Here is a 25,503-nt window from a genome sequence, read left to right as displayed (position 1 = left end):
TGTAAAGACATGGATATGACAAAAGTAAAAAGATGGAAAAAGACATACAGGCCAACACTAATCATAAGAATGTTGGAATGGCTATATTAATATCAGACAAAGGAGATATTTGTTCAAAGTCAGAACAAAGAGGGACATGTTATAATGATAAAGGTCTGATTCTCAACTCTGCTACTTTCCAGCTGGATGATGTGGACCCTGTTACTTAGCTTCTCTGAGCCTCAGTTTCCACTTCTATAAAATGGGTCTCCTACCTTGCAAGCTCATCACTGGGTATAAAGCACCGGCACGGAGCCTGGCATTGTGTGGCTGCCATGGTTCTTGCTGTTGCCCCGGGTGCTGCATCCCCTTCCCCAGGGCACCGTCCTTGTCTCTTTACCACGCCTCCCACACTCGGCTGCTTGGCAGTCATTTATGCCAGCAGTTGCCCTCTGGGCACATAACAAAGGGCTGTTTGAACAAGTGTTTCTCTTCTGTGACAGCCCAGATAGGCTCTAAGAAACAAAACCCCAAAGACCAAATTTCAAAGGACTTTTATATTGAGGAACTATTTGCCAGGAACAATAATTTAAGGAATGTGGGACATTTCTGGTGCAGGGGCGAGATCTCTGGGCTTCAGAGTTGTGTCTCTAGACCTGGATTCAAGTCCCAGTTCTGTGGCCATATTCATTTGTTCTGTCAGTATTCACTGAACTTCCCAGGTCCTGTTGGGATTGGAGATACAGTGGGAGACAACAGATAATGTCCCTGTCTTTTTTTTTTTTTTTGAGGAAGACTGGCCCTGAGCTAACATCCGTGCCCATCTTCCTCTACTTTATATGTGGGATGTCTACCACAGCATGGCTTGCCAAGTGGTGCCGTGTCCACACCTGGGATCCAAAAGGTGAACCCCAGGCTGCCGAGAAGCAGAATGTACGAACTTAACAGCTGTGCCACCGGGCTGGCCTTGTCCCTTTCTTCATGGAGTTTGTGTTCTAGTGGAGGAGACGACAAACAAATAAATGAGTAAACTAAATAAATACTTTCATATAGTGATAAGTGTTATGAAGAAAATAAAGTAATGGAATAGAAAGAGTGTGGGTCGCCGGGAGGGTGAGACCCCTTGGGGGTGTGAGTTATGAGTTGTGACGCCTGAAGGAAGGAGGATCCAGCCAGGTAAAAATGAGCAAGAAGAGCATTCCAGGCAGAGGGAACAGCAAGTGCAAAGGCCCTGGGGTGTCTGGTTTGAGGACTGGAAAGGTGGCCAGTGAGGTTGGAGGGGCGTGAATGAGGGGCCCGGTCATGCAGACCCTCATAGGTCATAACGGGAGTGGGGCAGTGGAAGTCCCTGGAAGACCGGAAGCACCCACTGACTAGCTGGGTGTTCCCGTGCCAGCTGTTTCATCTTCCCGAGCCTCAGCCTCTTCATCTGTTAACTGGGGATGACACCAATCCCATTTCATGGTATTGTTGGAAAATTGGGGAACATGATGCACGTAAAGAACCAAAATGGTACCTGAGACCTTGCAGGACCTTGACAAACGCCAGTCTTCTTCCCGCTCTGGGCCTCAATTTCCCAGAAATTGAAAGGATAGGACTTGGTGGTTTCTGTGGCCCCGACCAAGTGGAACACTCTTAGTGCTTTTAAAAGGAAGGGGCTTTCTAAAGCTAAAACGGTAGGAACACTACTTCAAAATGAAGATGAAGTAGCTCAGAAATTGTGTTGTAAATCTTTGTTGAAATAAGATTCCACTTACAAAAATTCAATTTGAGGGCAATTTTCTCAGAAACACACAGTTACTGGGCAGAGGGAGGTCAGCCTGCAACACTCTCTCTTCCCGTCTCTCCCCCGAATCTCGGCGCAGGGTGGGGGGCAGCCCTGGGGGCTCGCCCAGGGGGCCCCCAAATTCCAGGGCTCCCCAACTTCCCGCTCTGATTGGGTGACCCCGAGGCTCTGGGTCAGGCAGAGTGGGGAGTCAAAGCTGTACAAAGAAGGAGGCCCTTGGGGCGGGGGGAGCCCTGGGATTCCGGCGGGTGGACACGAACCCACAGACCTGGCGCCGATTCCCACAGTACGAGGACCGTCACACAGTCGTGCTGCCGGACGGGACTCCTCGATCTGGCGACAGGCGTGTGCACGTCACCCTCCCACTGAGGTCAGATGTGGCCTCAGCACCCCTTCCAGCCATTTCCCGGGGCCGTCGCTGCCAATCGAGCACAGTGGACAGGGCAGTAAACCTCTTTGCCATCTCTCATCTAGTCTTACTCCTTTAAGATGGGGCAAACTGAGGCCCAGGGAGGGAATGTAACTTGCCCGTGGGCACACAGCTAATAAGCGGCAGTGCCCGGGCTCCTGGCTTTCCACTGCCCCCTGCTGACCCCAGGGTGGGAGAGGCCTTGAGAGACGGTCAGCTTCCAGGAAGAGAAATATGTCGTCCCCACGTTACAGACACAGCCATGGAGGTGCGGGAACGTGGGTCCAACAGAACCGTCAGGGGCTCCCCGGACTGTAGTCCTGGCTCTGTCGCCTCTCCCTCTGGGGTCCTCTTACTCTTTCATCACCAACAGAACCTCAATACTCTGATACCTGTCATTTGGGGAGACTCATCGACCCCCAGCTTCCAGGGTGGGACCCGAGGGACTTCAGACAATCGGTGTGTCCCCTCCCCGTGGCCACAGGACCTTGTTCACCATGAACGGTCAGATGACTCAAGGCCGAGGAGATGCCATCCTGGGGCGGGTCTGGCTATAATCTGGTTTGGCCACAAGCTAATGCGGGATTTTGGGCCTGTTGTTTCAATCTGAGTGTCCCATGTCCAAATTTGGAAAGTGGGTGTGTTTGGGGATGTGGTGGGGGGTGAGATTATAATTTTCACGCTGTGGAATGTCAGGGACCCCAAGCTAGTGTCTCAGGTACCCCTACTCCCTCCCCCAACCCCGACTTTGCCCAGACCTGCTCTGCCCTGCTCCGGGCTTCTGAGGAAGGTTTGGCTTCAAGAGAGGGCTGTGCATGTGAAAAGGTGCGGCAGCCCCAGGGACAGGCGACCTCGCAGGCTCCTCCCGCCCTGCGCCCCCTCCGACCTTCCAAACCCCACAGTCTGCACAGGAGCCGAGTCTGGGGGCATCGCGGCCCCCACCTTCAAAAAAGATCAACAGACATTTGCTGAGGACCCACCGTGCTGGGCCAGCCGAGTCTGAAGCAGCACATTTGCTTAGAAAGATCATCGAGACGCACTCAGTGGAGAAAACTCGGTGAACAGACAATCACGAGAAACAAGTCAGATTCCGAGGCAATCTCGTTAGAGTGCCTCAGTGCCGGCATTTCCGGGAGCCCTTCCTTTCTCTCTCCCTCTTTGTCTCTCCCAGTGTTTCAGTTTGCAAGCCCATCTTTTAGTTTGGACCCTAATTCTGTCCTGATCCTCTTCCCCTTCCAATTTTTGAAAGAGAGACCCAAATTACAGACGGGAAAACCGTCTAGATCTCCTCTTCAGCCCTCGCGGAAGCCACTGTCAGCATCTCAGGGCACGGCCAGGTGGAACTCGTGCATTTCTCCTTCTGCAGAGCCACCGGAAGTCTCTGGCTCAGAGGGGCGGCTCCCTCTAACACCGTAATTAATCCATCCCAGGACAAGAAGGTGGTGGGACCAGGACGGGGCATTCACACTGGTGAAGCAGGCAACTGCCAACATGAAATACCTTCAAGGGCACTTGAAAGATCCCTGGGAGGAAAAGTCTAGCCCTCCCCAAGGGCTAATGCAGACAAAGCCACTCATCCTTGTAGAAAGTTAAATCTCCTAGAGGATATCAGTCTTTCACACTTTAGTGTGAACGAGGGCCTTAGACCAGATCTTCATTGTGATGGGATCACGTCCCAGGCAGCAGGCTATCCCATGTCCTAGAATGGTGACCCCTCCTCTGTCCTCCTGTGCCATTCTCCTCTATTATCGCTTCTTTCATAATGCGTTAGAATTTGAATGTCTGACACCTTCATGAGGCTAAGTTGCTGTCTTGCACCCCCAATGGCTGGGCCAAAGCGAGCCTCAGTAAAACCTCCCTGGATTAGCTCCCTTCGCTTCCCATTCTGCTGCATCACATTTTTGTTTTTTATTGCAGTAACATTGGATTATAACATTATATAGCTTTCAGATGTACATTGTAATATATTTCGAATTCTGTGTGGATTACATCATGTTCACCACCCAAAAACTGATTATAGTGCATCCCCTCACATGTGAGCCTAATTGCCTCTTTCTCCCACCACCCTTCCCCCTTCCCCTCTGGTAACCACCAATCCAATCTCTGTTGCTATGTGTTTGTTTGTCGTTTTTATCTTCTACTTATGAGTGAGATCATATGGTATTTGATTTTCTCCCTCTGGCTTATTTCACTCAGCATAATACCCTCAAGGTCCATCCATGTTGTCACAAATGGCTGGATTTAATCATTTATTATGGCTGGGTAGTATTCTATTGTGTATAAATACCACATCTTCTTTATCCATTCGTCCCTTGATGGGCACCTAGGTTGCTTCCATGTCTTGGCTATTGTGAATAATGCTGCAATGAATATAGGGGTGAAAGTATCTTTATGGCTTTTTGTTTCAACCTCTTTGGATAAATACCCAGCAGTGGAAAAGCTGGATCAGATGGTAGATCTATTCTTAATTTTCTGAGGATACTCCATACTGTTTTCCGTAGTGGCTGCACCAATTTGCACTGGCACCAGCAGTGTACGAGGGTTCCCATCTCTCCACACCCTCTCCAGCATTTGTTGTTTCCTGTCTTGTTAATTATAGCCATTCTGACCGGAGTGAGGTGATAGCTCATTGTAGTTTTGATTTGCGTTTCCCTGATAGCTAATGATGTTGAGCATCTTTTCATGTGCCTGATGGCCATCCGTATATCTTTTTTGGAGAAATCTCTGTTCAGATCTTTTGCCCATTTTTAAATTGGGTTGTTGGTTTTTTTGTTGTTGAGACGCATGAGTTCTTTGTGTATTTTGGATATTAACCCCTTATCTGATATATGGTTTGCAAATATCTTCTCCCAATTGTCAGGTTGTCTTTTTGTTTGGTTGATGGTTTCCTTTGCTGTGCAGAAGCTTTTTAGTTTGATGTAGTCCCATTTGTTCATTTTTTTCTTTTGTTTCCCTTGCCCGGTCAGACATGGGACTTGAAAATATGCTGCTAAGACCGATGTCAAAGAGCGTACTGCCTATGTTTTCTTCTAGAAGTCTCATGGTTTCGGGTCTTACATTCAAGTCTTTAATCCATTTTGAGTTGATTTTTGTGCATGGTGTAAGGTAATGGTCTACTTTCATTCTTTTGCATGTGGCGGTCCAGTTTTCCCAACACCGTTTATTGAAGAGACTCTCCTTTCTCCATCGTATGCTCTTGGCTCCCTTGTCTAATATTAGCTGTCCATAAACGTGTGGGTTTACTTCCGGGCTCTCAATTCTGTTCCACTGATCTGTGTGCCTGTTTTTGTGCCAGTGCCATGCTGTTTTGGCTACTATGGCTTTGTGGTATATTTTGAAATCAGGGAGTGTGATCCCTCAAGCTTTGTTCTTTTTTCTCAGGAATCCTTTGGCTATTGGGGGTCTTTTGTTGTTCCATAGAAATTTTAGGATTCTTTGTTGTATTTCTGTGAAAAGTGTTGTTGGAACTTTGATAGGCATTGCGTTGAATCTATAGATTGCTTTAGGAAGGATGGACATTTTAACGATGTTAATTCTTCCAATCTCAGAGCACAGAACGTCTTTGCATTTCTTTGTGGCTTCTTCGGCTTCTTTCAACAATGTTTCTTCTTATCTCTCCTCGCAACCTGTGAGCCCGTACTTTTCACTCAGGTATGGTTTCCTGGGGCCTCTGCCACCAGACTGGGGGCTCCAGGAGAGGAGGGCCTGCTTTAGTTTGGGTTTCCCCAAAAGCAGAGCCTTGGGGAATTGGTGCAAATATTTTATTTGGGAGGTGATCCCAGAAGGTACCGTGAGGGAGTGGGGGTGGGGGTGAAGTGGGAATGAAGCAGAGTCAGTGAGGGATCTGCTCCCTGGCGGGGCCTGGGCGGCTGGGGCTCAGTCTTGCTGGGGAGCCTCTGAGAGGTTGTAGAGCACACCCTTTGATTTTCTCCCTAAAGGGCGGGGAAACTGAGTGTCTATTCATCCACTCCCATGCCTCGTTGGTTGGCGTTGCTGCTGGGGTGTTAACACTGGCCCACCCACGCGTGGGGGGATCCACTCCCACGATTGGAAAATGCATTCCGGCCGAGTGAGGTGGGAACAGGTGGATATGGGTGGGCACTACAGGAAGCCTCTAGGGCGGCTGAGGGTGTGCGGGTCGGAGACTCACAGCGTCTGCATTCCGCGCACCTCTGGATGCTCAGCCCGTCACCCACCAGGATGTCCACCAGGACATATGAGGCCAGCAGTCCGCGAATGCTTGTGGAACGACTCCGTGAGGCACAGAGTCCACAGAGCAGAGAACGGAGCTGAGCAGCCCTCGGAAAACCTCACGTCCACCGTTTCCCAAACTGTGCGACGGCCCCTTGGAATAAAGGGCCCCCTGAACGTTGAGTTTGGGACCTACTGTTGACTATTGCCCCCTTTGGAGAAATACAATCCGTGTTAACACAGTAAATGTTCTGAGAAATCCTACAGTAAAGAAACCTGTTGATCTCGATGTTTCCCAATCGCTTTGGTTGTCGAAACTTTTTTTTGACAGGTGAAACCTTCCTCCCCTCCCAGCCCATTTTGGGAGCCGTGGCTGACCCCAGGCCCTCATGGTTGAGAGGGAAGGCCCAAAGAAGGGAGGCCCAAAGAAGGGAGGGGCTTTCTCCAGAGCTGGCACCCAGGGATGTTGACCACTGCTCTGGGTAGCTTACGTTTGTCGCCTCTTTCCACCTGCTTCTTGATCTTCTAAGCTCCAGCCTCTGAACAACTCGACTCTGGCGTGGACCCCCCAGACCATTGCTCATCGTTCAGTCCAGCATACCTGGGGGGCTGGGCTTTCCACGTGTTTGGGGGAGAATTTCCTTCACTGGTCGGGTGGGGCTGGGTTCGGGCCTGAAGGAGGGGCTGAGAGCCAGAGAGGGGAGAAAGTTTGGGGCCTGCCAGGAAAGTTCTGATCTGTTTACTTGGACTGAGTCTCAATTTATTTACATCGAACATTTCGGTAACCATCTGCTCTTAAACTAAACGGAAAATTATCCTTCTCCTAGTGTGACGGCAGCTCCCTCGGATGTTTTTAATAAAAAAAAATCTATCATTTTAATGCAGACAGCTCAGCTAATAAAAATGATCTGTGCCATTAGTAATTATCCCACAAATACAATGCAAACCAGCAGAGAGGCAGGCAGAGGCCCCCCCCGCTGCCTGGAGAGGTTCCTCCCTGGGCCCGGGGCAGGGCGCGATGGCCCGTGAGAGGACAGGTGAGTCTGAGGGGGGATTCAAAGACCAGCACCAGGCAGACCGACAGAGGGTCTGGGAAGCTTCTAGCCCGGATCTGTGGAGTCTTAGAGCAGGAAGGGGCCACAGAGGTGATCTATCCCACCGGGGGCTTAATAATATTAAGGATCAGTATGGGCCTTTCCCCAGCTTCTGCCTTGTAACCCTGCAAACTGGAAACCATGGACCACATCCACCAGTCCCTCTGCACGGCCCCGCGGGAAAGACTGCTGGACCGGCTCACCCAGGGGTCACAGACCCAAAGGGCTTTGGGAACCAGCCACATAATATAAATGTGCGGAGCTTCAGGGGAGTAGAAAAGAATGGAGTTGTGGGCCTTTGGCAAACTGGAAGATGCATTTCTCGCCTAAAAACTTTCGAAAGAAAAAGAGTTTAAACACAGATTGGGCAAATTAACTATGTCACAGTTTGGGTTTGGCTGTGGGCCATCCGTCTGCAGACCTTGTCTGACCCCTGAGTCCCCACTCACACAATGCTAGGCTGTGGGAGCCGGGGGAGGAAGGAGTGGCTTCCACACTCTCTCAGGCTGCACACACACAGAGATGTGCTGGGACCTCCCTCCCCAGCACCTGAGGGCCTGCACCTCTGCCTTCCAGCTGAGGGCTGAGAAGGAGATGGAGCCAACACCAGGCTGGAACTGGGGGCCGGACGATGAACGGATCTTGGAAGTAGAGCCCGCGGTTTCCAAATCCTGAGCTTTTCAAGGCTATTGGATCGTGGAGCTGGGGAGGCGGTAGAAGGGAGAAAGGCAGGAGTGGGATGTCTGTTAGTTTCAAGGTCAAGTTGGGCAATGGCTCCAGCCTCATGCAGCTGAATGGGTTAGTTAAAATCCATTCAGTTGCAAGGGACAGAAACCCAACTGGCGTAAAGAAAAAATATTTTGGATTGTGTAACAGAAGAAATCCAGGAGGTAATTCTGGGTTCAGGCACAGCTGTATTCAGAGGCTCAAATGATGCCTTCAGAAATCTTATTTTTATTCATCTCCCCGCTTGGCTTTCTTCTACAATGCACCTGCCACCTGGGGGCAAGCTGGCTGCCTGCAGCGACAGGTGTGTGCCAGCCGCTCTCACCAACCTGCGCAGAAGGAGCAAGACTGCCACAGTCCTAAAGTTGAGTCGTTTTGGTTCTGATTGGCCCGGTCAGGGGACACTCCCATCCCTGAACCAATCACTGTGGCCAGGCGATACCGCCCTCTGATTGGCCAGACCTGGCTCACAGGCCCACCCCCCAGGGGCGGGGTCAGCCCCATGTAGCTCAGAGAGCCTGAAAGCTGCAGAGGACCCTCCAGAGAAGAGGGGTGAATGGATGCCGGGCAGGTTCCACCCACACAGGAGGAAGAGCAGAAGGAAGCAGAGATGCATTGGGTGCCTCCTGTGTGCCAGCGTGGTCTGCACACTGCGCATGCGTTAGCTTATTTCCTAGCCCCAGGAGGTAAGTATTCTACGGCCAGGTTCCAGATGAGGAAACTGGAGCTCCGAGGGGTTCGTCACTCCACTGATTGCCCAGTGGTGGAGGAAAGGCTGCGCTTTGTAACTGGCACTGAACCAAACGGCCTCTGGCTTCGGCGTGCACGGCCAGCCCGTGCCCCGTGCTGCGCCCCCGTGCTCGCTCCGCTCCTGCACGCCCGCTGGTCGTGGCCCTTATCCGCTTTCCTGTTGGGGTCTGTGCCTTTTCTTTATTGACTAGGAGGAAAAAAATACACGGCCATGATCAGCTGCAGCGGGGGAGTAAGGAGAACGACTGCCCGCCCCGTCTGACTGTGAATACCAGCAGGCAGGGGTCAAGGCTTCCTCTCTTTGCGTCCCCGGGTTCGAGCTCAACTTTGGCTCAGGGAACGTGTGGAGGGTCAGGAGATTTGAATTCCAATCTTGGATCGGCCATTCAATGCCCAGCCTCCTTGGCCTCCCTGCTGTCCCAGGGGACACCCGAGGACCTTTCTCGACTCCCAGGATTCCCCGGAACACAGTTTGGAACTGCTGGTGGGGGGCAGGAGTGCTCACTAAGGGTCGTCTGGGGTCGGGCGGAGAGTTCTCCTGGTTGACTGCACGCTGGTCGGCCCGTGACTTACAGAGCCCATGGCCTTCCCCGTCAGAAGCTGCCTTGGACAAGTGTTGGTTTCGGGAGAAAGTCCTAGAGGGATGCTGTCTCACATGAGAAGCCCAGGAAGAGAAGAGGGGAGCCCACGTTCCTTCCCAAACACCTCACCATGGCGCCCCAACAAACTGGCATTGGACTGGCCCGCGTGGATCTGGGAGGGGAGTCCGGGCCCTCAAATCAGATTCAAGGCTCTCTTCTGGAATCATCACACTGATCACTCTCAATCTAGTGGTGACAGCCACCCAGACCTCTCCCTTCCAGGCAGTTCTGGAGGGACAGACATGGGCAGGAGAGAAGGGGGGCCGCCCCGCCCCATGGCCCCCTCCTGGCTTCCCAGTCGCATCAACAATTTCTTCCGGCATTGTTTCCAGTCCCATTAATATTCATAAGTGACTTTTCTATTGTGTTTGCAATTTTCAGCAGGCGGACAGGCCCGCACTCCCCCGTGATAATAGGATGCAAAGCTCACCGACTCAGATCTTATTAGCAAATCTCCATTAGATCCTGAAGTCCTCCTGGGCGAGCTTTCCACCGCAGGTGACAGCCGGAGCAGGTCTTAATCCAATATGACTTTGCAATCCCTGCTGCAGAGACCCACCGAGGAGGAGTCTGGGCCTGGAGTGGAGCAGGCTGGGGCTGGGCATCCTATTAAGGGGTGGAAATGGAGTCGCTGGGCCGCCAAGGCAGAGAGCGGCATGGGTGGGCTGCTTCTCCCCCCAGAAAAGGACCCTTTATCAATTCCTTCTTTCAGTCACTTAGACTTCTGTTTATTCCACGAAATGATCACTGTGCCAGGCCCTGGGCTGGCCGCTGGCATGTGGGTGCGGCCACGACCTGCTCCCTCCCTCCAGGGGCTCTCCTGGTAGTTGGGAGGTCCCTGTGCTTAGGGACAATTGCCCCGAGGCAGGTGCTGTGGAGGGGGAAGCCCAAGATACTTTGGCCACCAGAGAGGGGGCGGCCAAGTCAGACAGGGCTTAGCAACACCTGGGAACAGGTGAGCAGAATCTAGGAAGGATGGGGGTGGGGAGCACAGACTCTGGGCGTCCCTCCCAGCTCTGCCTTGAACGTGAAGGAATTACTCTCCAGCGCTTACCAGCTGTGTGACCTTGGCCAAGCCTCTTTACTTCTCTGTGCTGTGGCCCATCTGTAAGATAGGGACAATGGAGGTACCTTCCTCCTAGAATTGATACGAGGATTGTATGAGTGCTGAACATGAAGGAAGTGGCATGCGAGCAGAGCTAATACAATTAGTCTCTTTTTGGGGAGCTCCTGGTGGTTCCCAGCTTTGACCTGCTTCAGCCGAGCCTCCGTGTCCTGGGGAACAAGCCGGATGGGTGGGAAGGTGCCTGGCTCCGCCTGGGCACACAGACCCTCAGCAGCCCTGTCCCGCTGGTTGTAAAGCCAGGGCATTCGGTGGGACCTGAGGGCCTTCTTCTAGGTCTGGAATTTGATGACCTGAGGTACAAGGCCCAGACCCCACCCTCCAGGTGCTTGAGGTACAGCTGTGAAGACAAGTTCCCCACAGGTCAGATGCACCCCAACACACCCTGTGATGATGCACGAGCGTGGGTCTTGGGTGGCAAGGGGTGGCAGGCGGCGTGGGAGGGGAAATCCCTGAGGGCTGGGCAGTCAGGGAGGGCTCCCTGGAGGAGGCAGAGCTTGACTTGAGTTGAGCCTCTAAGAAGGAGTAGCATGGGGAGAGGGACAAGGAAAAGTGGTCCAGGTGGTGGGCACAGTGGGGGCCTGGAAAGAGGCCGGAGAATGGAGAGTGAGTGACTGGAAGGAGGCTAAGAAAGACCCACCATCCTCAGGATGCCGGGAACCAGCGGGTCATGATTTATTTTGTTCGCTTAGGCTTTGAATTTAAAAATACGAAAAACTTCAGAGGGTACGTGTGTTTCTTCCTTGCCACGGTCCCCACCATTCCTTGTCATACCACCCCAGGCCCAGTTTACCCGCCTGGCCTGGCAGGCATTTGAGTTTGTGACCCCAGCCAGAGAGAAACTTCACTTTTGGGTGGGGATTCAAGCCCCTGGTGAAAACAGGGTCAAAGGCTCTAGAAAATGCCTTAGAGTCTGGGCCCTGGGGGAGCTGCGTTCTCCTGGGGCCTAAGGCTCCTGGGCTGGCCAGAGATGCTGGAGTGGCCTCTCTGTCTCCCCATAAAGGAGCTGTGTGTCTTAATTCCCAGACCCACTGTGGCCATTCTCTGCTCACCCTGGAGCCCCAAGTCTGCCCCAACCCCCCTCACCGCAGGCTGCGGCGGTGACACCGGAAGTTGCCAGCCCTTGCTGAGGGCCGGGGGGTGAAGAGTGGTGCTCATAATATGCCCGTGAGGCAGGAAAAGCTCTATGAGCTCCCTCAGCTGGTTTCAAGGCTGAAGACTTTTCTCACCTATAAATCACTGTGTTCTCGAAGGCAGCCTCTGGACGCTTTGCAGTTGGGGGCCCAGGAAGGGCAACTTTGGATTTCTCTCTGTCGCTGGGATTTGCCAGGGAGAGGACACAGAGGAGGATGTGGGGGTAGCAGACAGTGGATGCACAGTGTGACGTGGTTATTGGGGACATGGGCTTTCTGAGTCACAGACGCCTGGGCTGGAACTCTGAGTCAACTGCTGGATAGCTGTGTGACCTTGAGCAAGCCTCATAACCTCTCTGAGCCCCCCATGAGGTGGTTATGGGGACTAAGGGAGTGGATGCATGCAAAATGCTCTGCCATGAGCCTGCCATATAATAGTCTCTCAATAGAAGACAGCTGTCTTTACTGTCGCTGTTATTTTGGGGCTGGCCTCACAGGGTCCTCAGCTGGGGGACAGCTGAGCTGTTCCATCTTTAGGAGAGTAATTAGAGCATGGCTGCTGTGCCCTTTGACCTCAGGCTGGACAGATCCAAGGGATGTTAGGGAGGAGGCGGAGGCGTTATTGAGCCATCCAGCTGAGAAAGAGAAACGCAGGCTGCACAGTCGCATCACATTGGCAGCTCCCAGCAGGCTCTGGGGCAGGCGCACGGGGGCTCTCTCAGGGGCCAGGGGTCGTGCAGTCCCACCAGGCAGAATGGAAGCATCAAGAATGTCATAGCTGGGGGCCAGCCCTGTGGCTGAGTGGTTACAGCCCGGGGTTTGCCCGTTCTGATCCTCATCAAGCCATGCTGTGGTGGCGTCCCATATAGAAGAAGTAGAATGACTTACTACTAGGGTCCCCAACTATGTACTGGGGCTTTGAGGAGAAAGAAAAAAAAAAGAGGAAGATTGGCAACAGAGGTTAGCTCAAGGCCAATCTTCCTCACCAAAAAAGAAAAAAAAAAGTATGTCACAGCTGGCAGGAGCCTTGGGGGCTGCCCAGGTCAACCCCATCAATTTTTTTTTTTGCCATTTGTATTAGCTTTTTATGGCTGCTGTAACAAATGACCATGAACTTGGTGTTTTAAATCATACAAATGTATCCTCTTGTGGCTTTGGAGGCCAGAGGCCCAAAGTCAGTATTATTGGCAGAAATCAAGGTTTTGGCTGGGCTGTGCTCGGGGAGAGTCTGTCCATCGCCTCTTCTGGCTTCTGGGGGCTGCCTGGCTTTCTTGGCTTGTGGCTGCATCGCTCCGATCCTGCCACCGTGGTCTCCTCCTCTTCCGTCTGTGTCAAATCTCCCTCTGCCTCCCTCTTATAAGGATACACGTGGCTGCACTGAGGACCCACCCGGATAATCTAGAATACTTTCCTCATGTCAGGATCCTTAATTCATAGTCACAAAGTCTTTTTGTTTTTGTCATATAATGTAATGGTCACAGGCTCTGGGGACCAGGACGTGGTGATGTTCTGGGGGACCATTACTGACCTACCACATCATTAAAAACGTTTTTTGAGATAGTTTTAGTCTTACAGAAGAGTGGCAAAACTGGTACAAAGAGTTCCCATATACTCTTCATCCAGCTGCTCCTTAAAATGACCTCACATAATCCTAGAACGTTCATCACAGTGAAGAGATTCATCTCGTTACCGTGTTATTACCTAAATTTCAGATCGCGTTTGGTTTTGACCAGTTTTTCCACTAATGTCCTTTCTCTGGTTCAGGATCCCGTCCAGGAGGCCGCATCGCATTTGGCTTTTATGTCTCCTTAGCCTTTTCCAATTTGTGACATTTCCTCCTTGTGCTTTATGACCTTGACTCTTTTGAAGGGTCCTGGGCAGTTGTTCTGTGCAATATTCTTCAGTTTGGGTTTGTCTGGTGTTTTCTCACGATTATACTGAGGTTAAGCCTTATTGAACGGACACCACATAAGGATGGGCGTCGTATGGAGGGCACGTGGTGTTGTGTGTGTTAGTGCCACATAACCAAGGACATGAACCCTCATCGCAGGGTAAAGGTGGTGTCTGCTAGGATTCTGCACTATAAACCAATTATTTTTTCCTTTATAATTACTCACTATTTGGGATGAGATACTTTGAGACTACGCACATATCTTGTTTCTGCTTAAACCTTTGCCCACTAATTTTAGCATCCATCGACGGCTCTCGTCTGCAACGATTATTACCGTGGCTCCCCACTTCCCTCGTTCCTTCCACATTTGTTACTTGGAATTCTTCGCTAAGGAAGAGTGGTATCTTTCCCCCGATTTATTTGTATCTGTCTGGACTCGTGGGTCTATGTTTTCTTCTTTGGGTTAGAATTCAATACTGTTGTGGTTTATCTTTTTGCTCAACGTCTTCCGACTTGGCTCATTGGGCGCTCTTTCAGGTGGACTCCAACGCCTTTTTAATACGCCCCCATTCTTCATTTCTGCCTCTCCCTTTCTTTCCTTCCTTCTGAGGGCGGGTCCCCCCTCTGTGAATCTAACACGTGGCCCCCTGAGCTCAGAACCCAGTCCCAGGCTTTCTGAAGATGGCCCCAGGGTCTCGAGGGGACAAGAACTCCATGTTACTTCAAAGTTCCCAGCACTTAGGACTGGCCAAGGACATAAGACAGTCCCTAAAACGTTAATTTTCTTGGTCCCCCTTTCCCCTCGGTCTACTTTCTTCCCCATTCCCGGGTCCCCGAAGGTCTCGCCTTCTCTCCCAGAGCAACTTCCTAGGAGGCAGTGGGACGTCATCTTAGGAATTCGGGCTTTGGAATTACATCTGGGTTCAAATCCTGTCTCCACTACTTCCTTGCTCTGTGACCTTGGGCAGCCGATCTACCCTCTCTGTGCCCCTGTAAAATGGGGACGATGAGGTCAACCTCAGAGGGCCGGCACAAGAATTATGGGAGATACTGGATGCTGGAGAATTGGAGCTGGGACTGGTGCAGCCTGCATGATTGGATGGAGAAGAAAAAACGGGACAAAGTTGGGGGGAGGGTGGGATCTATGCCGGTCAACCCTGTTTCCACGAGAATTCAATTTTATGCATTCGTTTTAAAGAGAGATTTGCTAAATCCATAACTGGAGGTGATTTAAAATGTATAAATTTGTGAGCCTTTGTCTATAAACGTGTCATTGTGCTCAGGATGCTGCATCCTGGGTTTCAGAGACCCCATCTGCTCGCTGAGGCCCCGCCCCCTTCCCCGCTCGGCCTCCCCAGCCCAGGGAATGCAAGCAGAGGGCAGACCAGAATAGCTTCCTCCTGACGGGAAGAAAAAGCCTGATGTATTAACGACCCCACTTCATGTGCCCCGATTTTAATCCCTGCTTTAAATCTGGCACAATTGTTTTTACAATCAAGCCTGATTTTTTCCACAATAGGGTGCTGAGGGTACGTGCTTTCCATTCAAACACAAAGAAAGCCCACTTCACTTTCTCAAAAAAAAGAAATAAATAGAAATCAGTCTTTGCTGTACCAGAAATCCACACATTCGAATCAGACGCCAGGCTGTTCAATGGTTGCCTCCCCCCTCCCTCCACCTCCCACCCTGAGGCTCGCTCGCTCTTGTTCCACAAGCATTCCTGAGCGCCTACTGGATGCGGGAGGACATGAGGATGGGGGAGGCACGTGGCTGTGCTCCAGGGGGAGGCACTGGCCTCAGCGGGCTGTGGACTGCGGGCGTGTAAGTTAGACCCAGACCGTTGTACACCAGATCCTTGGGATGGGCGTTTCTCAAAGTGCAGCTTCCCAGGCTGACATCAAGGCTCACTGAATTGTGAGTGAGAAGGTCACTATCTTTTGAGTATTGAGTCATCGTTTTCAATCCTGATCAAGGCAGGAGAAAGTCTCTGGTGAGGGCTAGTGTGTCTTTAACGCCCATCTAGCAGTTGTCTATTTCCCATTTGAACAAAAACAGTGGAGCTCAGGCCCCAGACTTCCCAGGCCACCCTCCGTGGCTTACATGCCATCCTCTTGCTGTTACTGTATTCATTTTACAGTTATGTTGTATTTGCGGACAGTGATTCTGGTTTTCCCACGCAGGAGAGTGAAAAGCTTCCTTTTAGATCTGCATTAGAGAAAGGGAATGTAAAGAAACATATTAAGTAAATAATTACGTGGGCGGTTCGCAGACACAACACTTCTGAGGGTGGTGGACCTCCAATGACTGGAGACTGAAGAAAATGATCTGGATTAACATTCTCTTTGTGTTTATTTCCCAGGTGCCATTCCTGACCCCACATCTAAGACCCCCCCCTTTGTTTCCTTGTCTGAAAATGGGCAGGGGGCTGTCTGTCTTGCTGCCCCTGGTGGACTTGAGGGGCAGAGTCTCCCCAGGGCTTTAAGGAGAGTCCTCCCATTTTTCTGCAGCTGAGTGAAAAGCTTTCCAGATCAGCTCCAGGTTGGAGAGGAAGGAGCCACCTGGCTTCAGGCGCTGTCTTGGATGGGTTCCTAGAATGAGAGCCTGAGATGGGGATGTTCACGCATGCGGTTTATTGGAGAGCTCTTCTTCACGAGGAATTGTCCTACAGAGCCCGCCCCACCCAGTGGCAAGAGGGCATCCCAGTTAGACGTCCACATCAGCCGGTCATTGGCTATGGGCTGCCCCTGGGTGGGGAGAGGTAAGCACCCAGCCATCTCTGAGCACGGCAGCTCCCGTGAGCCCAGGACAATCCTTCAGAGAAGGGCGCAGGGCTGAGCAGCCGACACCTCTGGGTGGGGCACCAGCAGACTCTGCTGCAGGCCCCTCGGCTTTGGGGACATAGTAACTTTCTCCCACGGCTGTGGCTGCCAGGCTTAGGCACTGGGTTGGCCTGGCGAAGGAACAGACCCAAGGGAGGGCTCAAGGGACCCTGCCTTTCCTGTGGGGGAACAATCAGGGGTGGCCATCCTGCCACACAACAGGCTGTGAGCAAAGAGTGGACGGTCGGCACTGGCGCAGCCAGGCGAGCGCGTGGCTGGTAGGAGCCAGCGGGCCCAGGTTTTCAGTAGCCCATAAACCAGACAAATGAATATTTGATAGAAATATAATTCCAGAGAATGAGGGCGCCTGTTGGCCCGATGGTGAAATACAGTGGCTGGCTGACCTCTCAGAGAAATAAATCTGCCCAGCAGTGCTTTCAGCCTGAGAGATGGGAGCCGTCTGATGCAGTTTTTTCTGGAAGAGCTGAAACACTCAGTGTGGGGATATTTACTGGCTGGTGGAGCACTGGGACTCCAAGGTCATCCTGGCCACGGCTCCTCACCCTGCCCGAGGTGCGCTCTCTGCCATCATGGTACCCCGGGGCTGCCTGTCACTCTGGGCCCGAATGAGCAGAGGCCAGCATGGGGGGGTGGGGGGGCGGAGCAAGCGCCTGTCGCTGCCCCCTCTTGTTAAAGGAAAGGGGGCCAATCGTGCGGGAGTTACCAGCATGGGGAGGGTGGTCAGCCCTGGGTGAGAATCTTGATGCTGGAATGGCCTCACTGCGTGACCTTGGCTAGTTACTTACCTTCTTTGGACTCAGCTTCTTCAACCACAACGTAGGGCCAGGAATAGCGCCTACCTCATGGCGCTGTGGGATGAAGAAGTGGGCGAATGCATCTGAAGTGCGTTGCAGGGCCGTAGTCGGTGCTCCGTGAAGGTCAGCTGTCATGAAAGCCTAACTATAATCTGACTCTAGGCCTAGCACTGGCTTGCTGTGTGTCCTTGAGCAAACCATGCAAGCTCTCTGAGCCTCAGTTTCCTCATCTGTACAGTGGATCTGAGCATCCCTACTTCACAGACGTAAGGATGGTAAGGATGCTACAAAGCTCCTGGCCTATGGAAGTGCTCAATAAATAGTAATGGTGGTGACAGTGATGATGATGATGAAGATGAAGATAGATTTTCACAGTATGGGGTTAAGCCCCTTCCTGTGTGAGGCCTCGGTTAACCTCCCTCCTGCCCCCTGGACCACCTTAGTGCCCAGCAGCCCTGGACAACATGGGACAGGTGGCAGCAGAAAGCCATCCTACCCTCCCTCTGTGACCTCAGCTAATATTCCTGCTGAGACACAAGACTGGGCTCCGGGGGCTGGGATGGCAGAGGGGCAGGAATTACCTGGGGCAAGGTGTCCTCCTCCATCCCTGCCACCTGCCCCAGCCATTGGCTCATCCTGCCCTCCTTGCCTAGAATACTCTCCCTCCAGTCTTCGTCTGGCTCATTTCTAATTATCTCTGATATCCCACTGTGGTCCCCATGTCCCCCTCCCATGCACTCCCTCAGTAACCAGGGCATCCCCTCCTATTACATCATATTAACGAGCGCTCGCCATGCCCCAGCACTGGCGAAGTGCTTACGTGCTAACCACCCGCTCCAGGCCATGAGGGGAGGCACCATGTCTGCCTCTGACTCCCTGCTCAACCCAAAGAAGCTTTCAGTAATTATCTAATGAATGAAGGAATGAATGGACCTGGCACCTGGGGTGTTTGATCAGCCGTGGAGACTGATACCACCCTGGCTCCCCGCTCCTTCAGGCTGGGAAGCCATGGATGAGGAAGGGAAAGAGACCTTCCCAGGGCTGCTGAAACCTGTTGCCTCTAAAGGGTGTAGCTGTTTGATGCTCTCTTGTCATAGACCATCCCCAGAGCCACGTGGCTCTCCCTACCTTACCAGGTGCTTCTCCATCTCACCTGAGCCTCCCCATGACACCAGGAGATGGGAAAGACAGTGGTTTCATTCCAGTTTTATAGATGAGGCTCAGGGAGGTTAAGGGTCTGGACTAGGGTGACACAGCTTATAGTGGCAGAGCTGGGAACCAGGACTCCTGACTCCTTGCTGGGGGCTCTTTCTCCTCCACCCCTCTTTTGTCACCTCCTGGGCCACATAATCATGAAATCCCAGAATGTCTGAGTTGGTTGGACTCTTAGAGACTGTGTTGCATGGATGGGAAAGGAGGCCCAGACAGGAGGAGGCAGCTGCCCCATTTGCCATGACCAGTAAGCGGTGAGCACTGGCTAGAACCCATTTATCTTGGCTTGAAGCCAGGTCCTGGAGGGAGTGCTCACAGTTAGCAATTAGCCGTCTGGTGTAGCCAATCTGGGACCTAGCAGAAAAAGGTTCATTGTCATAGCCTGTAGGTTATTTTCACAGACAACTGTTATGATGTGTTCTTGGCCTAAACGCTTTCCAGAAAATCCTGGCCAGCCGAGCAGACGGGCATCTGTCATTGGCTATAATGAGGAGGCCGTGGGACTCGCTGATCAGGCATCCCGCTCAGAACACACAGGCAGAAAAAACCCAACGTGCCGGTGTTGGGGTGGAGCTCGCGAGCAAAGGAACAGGGCGCCCGAGTCACGGGCTGAACCAGACGCCATTTCAGCACCCGGGACAGCTCCACGAGGGCCGACCCGGCCCCGAGCCCGGAGCCCGGAGCCCCGGACAGGACGTCACACAGAGGCCTCGCCTCCCGCGGGGTGGGTGTTTCAACCGAGAGCCACCGATTTCCCGAAGAAGAATCCGAGCCTTCACAGAAGCATAACATGACTTAATTTTGTAGCATTTTGTGGCCATTTGGGTTTTCAGAAACCGAAAATTTCGAGATGAAGCAGCAGCATAGTGACGCTTGAAGAGATGAAATGATTTTTGGAATACGCTTGAGCAACGATCATTCACACCCCCTCCCCTCCGCATCGTAGCCAGTAGGAGAAGGAGAGGGGGAGGACGAGAGGAAGTAGGATGAGAGTCAAAGGGGACAATAACAGTCCACAGAGAAGGAGAATGAGAAGAACGGAGAGAGAGAGGAAGTCCAAAGATGCAGAGAAAGTGGGGTGAGAGCTTGGAACAAAGGGATGAGGGGAGATGCGCAGGTTCTAGAGTGTTATCCCATTGCTCATCCACTTCCTGACATTCGTACGGACCCCAGGCTGCTGGGTAGGATGCCCTCTTCAATGCAAGGAGTAGTTTAACCACTTTCGAAGTTCTGCAACTTCTCATTAAGCTTAAATCTTCAGAAGCCCTCCTCTGACTAGAGCCACTGTGACAGTCTATTACAACCATGTTTTCCCTGGTGCTGCCATCAGCAAAGACTTCAGGGAGGGCCCCGAAGACTCAGGACGTGTGGTGGGTATAGCCCGGTCCTTCATTTGTGGTGATGAGAAGCTGACCCATCGAGGCTGATGTCGGAAGGCCACTGTTGAAGATGTCAGGAGGGAAAGAACCCTCCTTCCCCATGCATCACTCAGCATAGGGGCAAAGAGGCTGAGCGTCTCGATGGTCCCAGTCCATCAATCTTATGGATTAAATGGTGCTTGATTGTCTCCGTTTAGGAAGATGGGAATGTATGAAACATCCTCTAGAAACATTTCCATCAAGATAATTAAAATAAAAAAAAAGCTTAAAGATGTACATCTTTGTTGCCTAGAGAATTTGCTCGTATGTAACACTTCACCACCCACTTACGTTGGACATTAAGGTATGCACTCTTAGCCAAAGAGACTCACGCTATTATAATGAATTATAATGAATTAATCTGAGATGTCAAATGGAATAATGATGCCATGTGTTATGAAAGGGAATCAATATTCTGAGTTTCTGGCACATGCCAGGCACAGTGCCGGGGCTCCGAATGCTGTGGTCAGTTGGACTATCGTCCGGCAAATATCCTCTCCCTGCTCCCTGAAGGCAGTGCCTTCCGCTCCCCCCCCATCATGGCGGGCCTGGTCACGTGATTTGGTTTGGCCAGCAGAAGGTGGGTGGAAGTGGCCGTGGTCCAGTTCCAAGCCAAGGACTTAAGAGGCATTGTGCATTTCCACCTGTCCCCCTGCGCTGCGTGGCTCCACCAGGAGAAGGGCAAGCGCCTTAAGTTGGGTCTTAGCATGAACACACACAGTGTAGACCCGAGCCCAACCCACAATGAAGCAGGTCCACCCAGCCGAACCCAGACCAGACTGAACCTTAGTCCCCCTGCAGACCTGTGTGTCCAAGAATAAACGCTCGTTGTCATCAGTCACTGAATCTTGGGGTCGTATGTTTCTCAGCATCGTTCTGCAGGAACTGACTAGTCCAACATGCATTCTTATTTAGTCTTTGCAACAACTCTTTGACGTAGGGACCACAATCTTTCCCATTTTACAGGAAGCTGAGGCCCAAGAGAGAAAATGCCCAACTCAAGGTCACAGAGTGAGCTAACCAGCAAAGGACCCACACGCCCTTATTTGATCCGGAAGGAGCAAGCTGCTTGGCCCTCCGGGCTGGCCCCTGCTGGCCTCTGCCGCTCGCCCATCGTCTCCCTGGCTCAGAGCCTCAGGGTGGGGGCGGGCGCCGAGGAAGCTGCAGGAAGATGACTCTGAAGCTCCCTCAAAGAGGCAGCAGGGGTTCCCCCGCCCGTGGATACTGGAAAAGGTCACATTTGGCGATTCAGCCCACAGAACAATGACATTTCAAGGATCAAAGAAAAGGTTAAAATATTCCTATAAATCTATTCTTGGGACTTTTAAGTATTTCCAATGGAAAGGGAAAATGTCATCTCTTCTTCCCCCAAGAGTGGTGGAGGGTGGGTTGCTGGTAATGGGTCTGCTCTCCCTTTTGCTCTGGCACGAACAGAGAGGAAGGCGGACCCTCCACATCCCTCCATGGTAGACGAAGGTGCGGTTAACCCAGAACCTCATGTATTTATGGAAAGTGAATCCCACGTGGCCACCAGAGGAGCTTCTCCAAGGGGAGAGATGGGCAATGCCGGATTCCAGCATGTTCCTCCGCCCTTTTTCCAGAGCAGCTCCTGGACCACCATGGCAGAGGAGACCTCTGGCTGATCAGGGCTGGCATGAGGGTGAGGCCAGGCAGGGGCAGGGGTCCAGGTGAGCTGGCAGGTCACCTCCCCGAGCCTGTGATCCTCATGCCCAGCTGCCTTGTGCATCCACGTGAGTGTGTCCGGCTCCTCAAACCTCGAAGATCCCCGGTTGACTCACTGCCTTCTCCCCCTGGATTCGTGTCTTGGCAGGTGGCCCCACCCTCCTTCGCCTGTTCATTCGGGAACTGTGTCCGGAGTGCCCTGTGAGTGGTGGGCACTGTACGGGCACCAGGACAATGACAAAGGAGCGGGACTCCTGCCCTGGGGCAGTTTGTGGAGTATTCAGGGAGACAAACCAAGAAAGGGATCAGGCCCCGCCCTGGGGGATGAAACTCAGAGAGGGAGCAGCTAACTCTGCAGGGGAATCAGGGAAGGCTTCTCAGAGGAGTCGTTACTGAGCTGGGGCCAGTCGAAAAGGGGCACTCAGGCAGAGGGAGTGCACACAGGGCCTGGAGGCCCGGAAGCCACGGCTTGCTGGAGACTTGGGAGGCCCTGTGTCCCACGGGGGCGCCGGCGTCTTCCCAACGGCTTCTAAAGCCACCTTCCAAGGGCCAGGGGTGTCGGCACGGTGGGCTGCACCCCATGCAGTTTGCGGGAGGACACTGTCATTCATAGTCTTCAAGCCATTGCTCCCCTCCCATGAGCCATCAGTCACCCAGCCCTGTTCTCAGCTGCCTCCCGCGCACCTCCCCTCGCTGTCCCTCTCTGTCCACAGCAGCCCCCGGTCACAGCATCTCCGTGGGATTGTGTCACAGCCTCTGAGTGTCGACTGCCTCTGTGGGGAGCCTCCCTCCCACCCCAGCCCAGCGTGCTGCAGCCAGACGGACCTTCGGAAACATCATTCTTGGCATTTGACTCCCTTGTTGAGGTCTCTTTGATGGCTCCCCGATGCCCACGGGATAAGGTTCCGGTTCCTGAGCATTGAACCCAAAGCCCTTTGGGGCCACAACGCCCCCCTGCCCCCCACTCCGGCTCCGGCCTTGTTGGGCCCCTGTGTATCTGATGCCCACTGCAGCCCTCTGGAACACCAGCTGCAGGAACCCAAGCCCTTCCTGAAACCCTTCGGAATCTTCGTCCCTTGTGCTTATCTGCTGAACGAACTCCCACGCGGCTTTCAAGACCCAGATGAACAAATAATGTACGAGCAGTGAAGACAATCAGGACGCGTATTTCCTGACCACGCCCTCCAGGCCCTCTCTGACTCCCTACACTGCCTTACTTTCATCGTATCCGAAATCATCCTTTTTATTGATGGCTTTACCGTCTGCCGTCCATCTCTCCCATCAGAGAGATGGCTCCTGAGGGCAGGGCATGACTTTCCTGTGTCCTCAGGGTCCAGAGTCACGGCTGGCACTGAGTCGATCAAGAGTCGGTGGAATGAATGAAGGAATGGCTCTGTACAACGCTGCAAGGTGCCAGCCACCCTTCTCCCCATTCTACACACGGGCATCGGAGTTGGGGAAACACGGGCTGGCAGCTACCCCAGGGCTGGGAGCCCCTCCAGGGCAGAGGCCACGTCTAATTCCCACCCAGCTCCCCCAGAGCCCGAGGGGGGCGAGGAGGTGGGTGGTGGACTGGGTGCTAAGGAAAGGGCTGGCTGGAGAAGCTTCAGGGAGGCAGTTCAGCTAGTTGAAGCTTGGCTTCCCAGAGCCTGTGCCTGGGTTGGGAATTAAATACACTGCTGGTTCCCACTCGTTCCTAATTAGCACCAAATTACGTGGAGTGGGCTGGCTGCGCCGCCCGGCCCGGCTCAGCGGGGGCTGAGGAGGCAGCTGGCATCAATAAGCGAGCTTATGCCAGGGTGGTGGGAAGTCAGCCTGATTGAAGCAGCATGCGGTCGTGGAGGGAGCACTGGGCTGGGAGTCCTTAGTGTTAATCTGGGGCGGTGGCAGGGGCCCAGGCTCTGGGTTAGGGACAGCCCCGCTGTGTGGCAGCTCATCTTTCTGGGCCTCAGTTGAGGGCACGTTCTTTGCAAGACCTTTGCGCGCTGGGGCCTCTACCTAGACGGAGGGTCTGCGGGCAGGGCGCTGTATCCCTCTGGCCATCAACACGCATCGCCCGTCCTCAGAGGGCGCATGCGCGGGGCGAGGACCACGGCGGGAGTCAGACCCGAGCGCCCGCCCTCCAGTGCACAGGGTCATCTTGGGTCACCCCCTGCTCTGTGACTCAGCTTCCCTTCATGTGAAATGAAGGGGCTGGACTGGATGATCTCTCTGGGCCCATCCGACTCCGACTGAAGTTAATTCTTCCTTTCCTTCCGTATGAAACTTTCAATTCCTGTGCGCAGGCCCCTGGGAGGGACCAGGATTGGACAAAGGAGGCCTCGCGGAGGAGCGTTGGCCTCATAGCTTCTTTCAGGGGCGTGTGCTCTGTTTTATTTGAGAAAGGGGACTTCTCAACCCAGGGGGTAGTGTGGGGCTTTAGGCAGTGGACAAAGTGGAGAATTTCAGGCATAGGGGACGGGACATGGAGGTGGGTCAGCGACAGCTGTGAGGAACAAGGGCTGTGACAGAAGGTAATGGAGATGAGCGCGGCCTCTACAGAAGGTTCTAGAAGGGCCATGAAGTGTCACTATCCAGGTGAAAAGCTGGGCTCGGAGCCCGGAAGAGTGGGGTTAGTTTCTGGGATGCTCCCCGATCTGTCCCCGGGGATGCTTAGCCATTAAAGGAGCAATGTCTGGGCTTTAGAGTCTCACAGCCACGGGTTCTACTCCTGGCGCTACTGAACGGCTGTGTGACTCTGGATGAGTTACTTAACCTCTCTGAGCCTCAGTGTCCTTGGGCTTTAATGGGAGTAACCAACGCCCCTCACAGTGTTGCCGTGAGGAGTCCCTGAAATAACCGGTGTGAAGTGCATTGCACTGGCTGCAACCACTATAAGCCCCCTGTGAGGGGTGGCAGCGACTGTCCTTGTAATTCACGACCTTAGCGTGGACGCTCTCTCTGGGGCTCTGCAGGGACAGCAGCGATGCCCTGTGTCCTCAAGACCCCGCAGGGCCTGGCGCCCTAGAGCAAGGAGACGCTCTGGGAGCTGCAGCCCCTCCTGCAGCCCCGCAGGCTTCCGGTGAGGGGGGCTGCCCCTCCCTGCTGATGGGATGTCACAGTGCAGCAGAGCGGGTGACAGCACAGGCCCTGCTGGGCTCCAATCCTGGGCCTGCCACTTCGCTGCTGTGTGGCCTTAGGCCAATCAACTCACCTCTCTGAGTCTCAGGGGTTTCGTATTTAAAATGGGATGATGATAGTCATACTTACAGCCACCTCGTGGGATGATAACAAAGATGAAATGAAGGAACCGGGACCTGGATGCAGTCTCTGGACCTGCGTCACAGGCAGCCACTTGCTCCAGGTGGCCGCTGAGCACCTGACGTGGGTTAATCCAAGCGGAGATGCTGTAAGAGGAAAATGAGCACCAGACCTAGAAGGCTGAGTACAAAAAACAGTCAAGTAGCTGTAATAAGTTTCTATATTGATTACATGTTGAAATGATAATATTTTGCATAATTGGGTTATATAACTATATTATTAAAATGAATTTCGCCTGTTTCCTTTTACTCTCTTTACTGCGGCTGCTAGAAAACTGCTCACACATGAGCCTTGTGTGCTATTTCTTCCCGTCAGTGCCATCGAGAGCAACGCTGGGCGTTCAGCGGGCACGATGCCAACGTCCGCTCTTATTATTATTAGTTTTTGGGTTTGAGTCCTGGATTTACAGCGTTCGGTATGGTCTCGTGGAAGTTGTTTAACTTTTCTAAACCTCAGTGTTCCTCTCTGTAAAATGGGGCTAATGGGGTTCGGTGAAGCCGTGTCTGAGGGGGATGGGCAGAGCGCCCAGCGCA

This window comes from Equus caballus, chromosome 12 (genome assembly GCF_041296265.1).
Source record: "Equus caballus isolate H_3958 breed thoroughbred chromosome 12, TB-T2T, whole genome shotgun sequence".
Lineage (NCBI taxonomy): Eukaryota > Metazoa > Chordata > Mammalia > Perissodactyla > Equidae > Equus > Equus caballus.
This window is presented reverse-complemented; position numbering follows the sequence as displayed.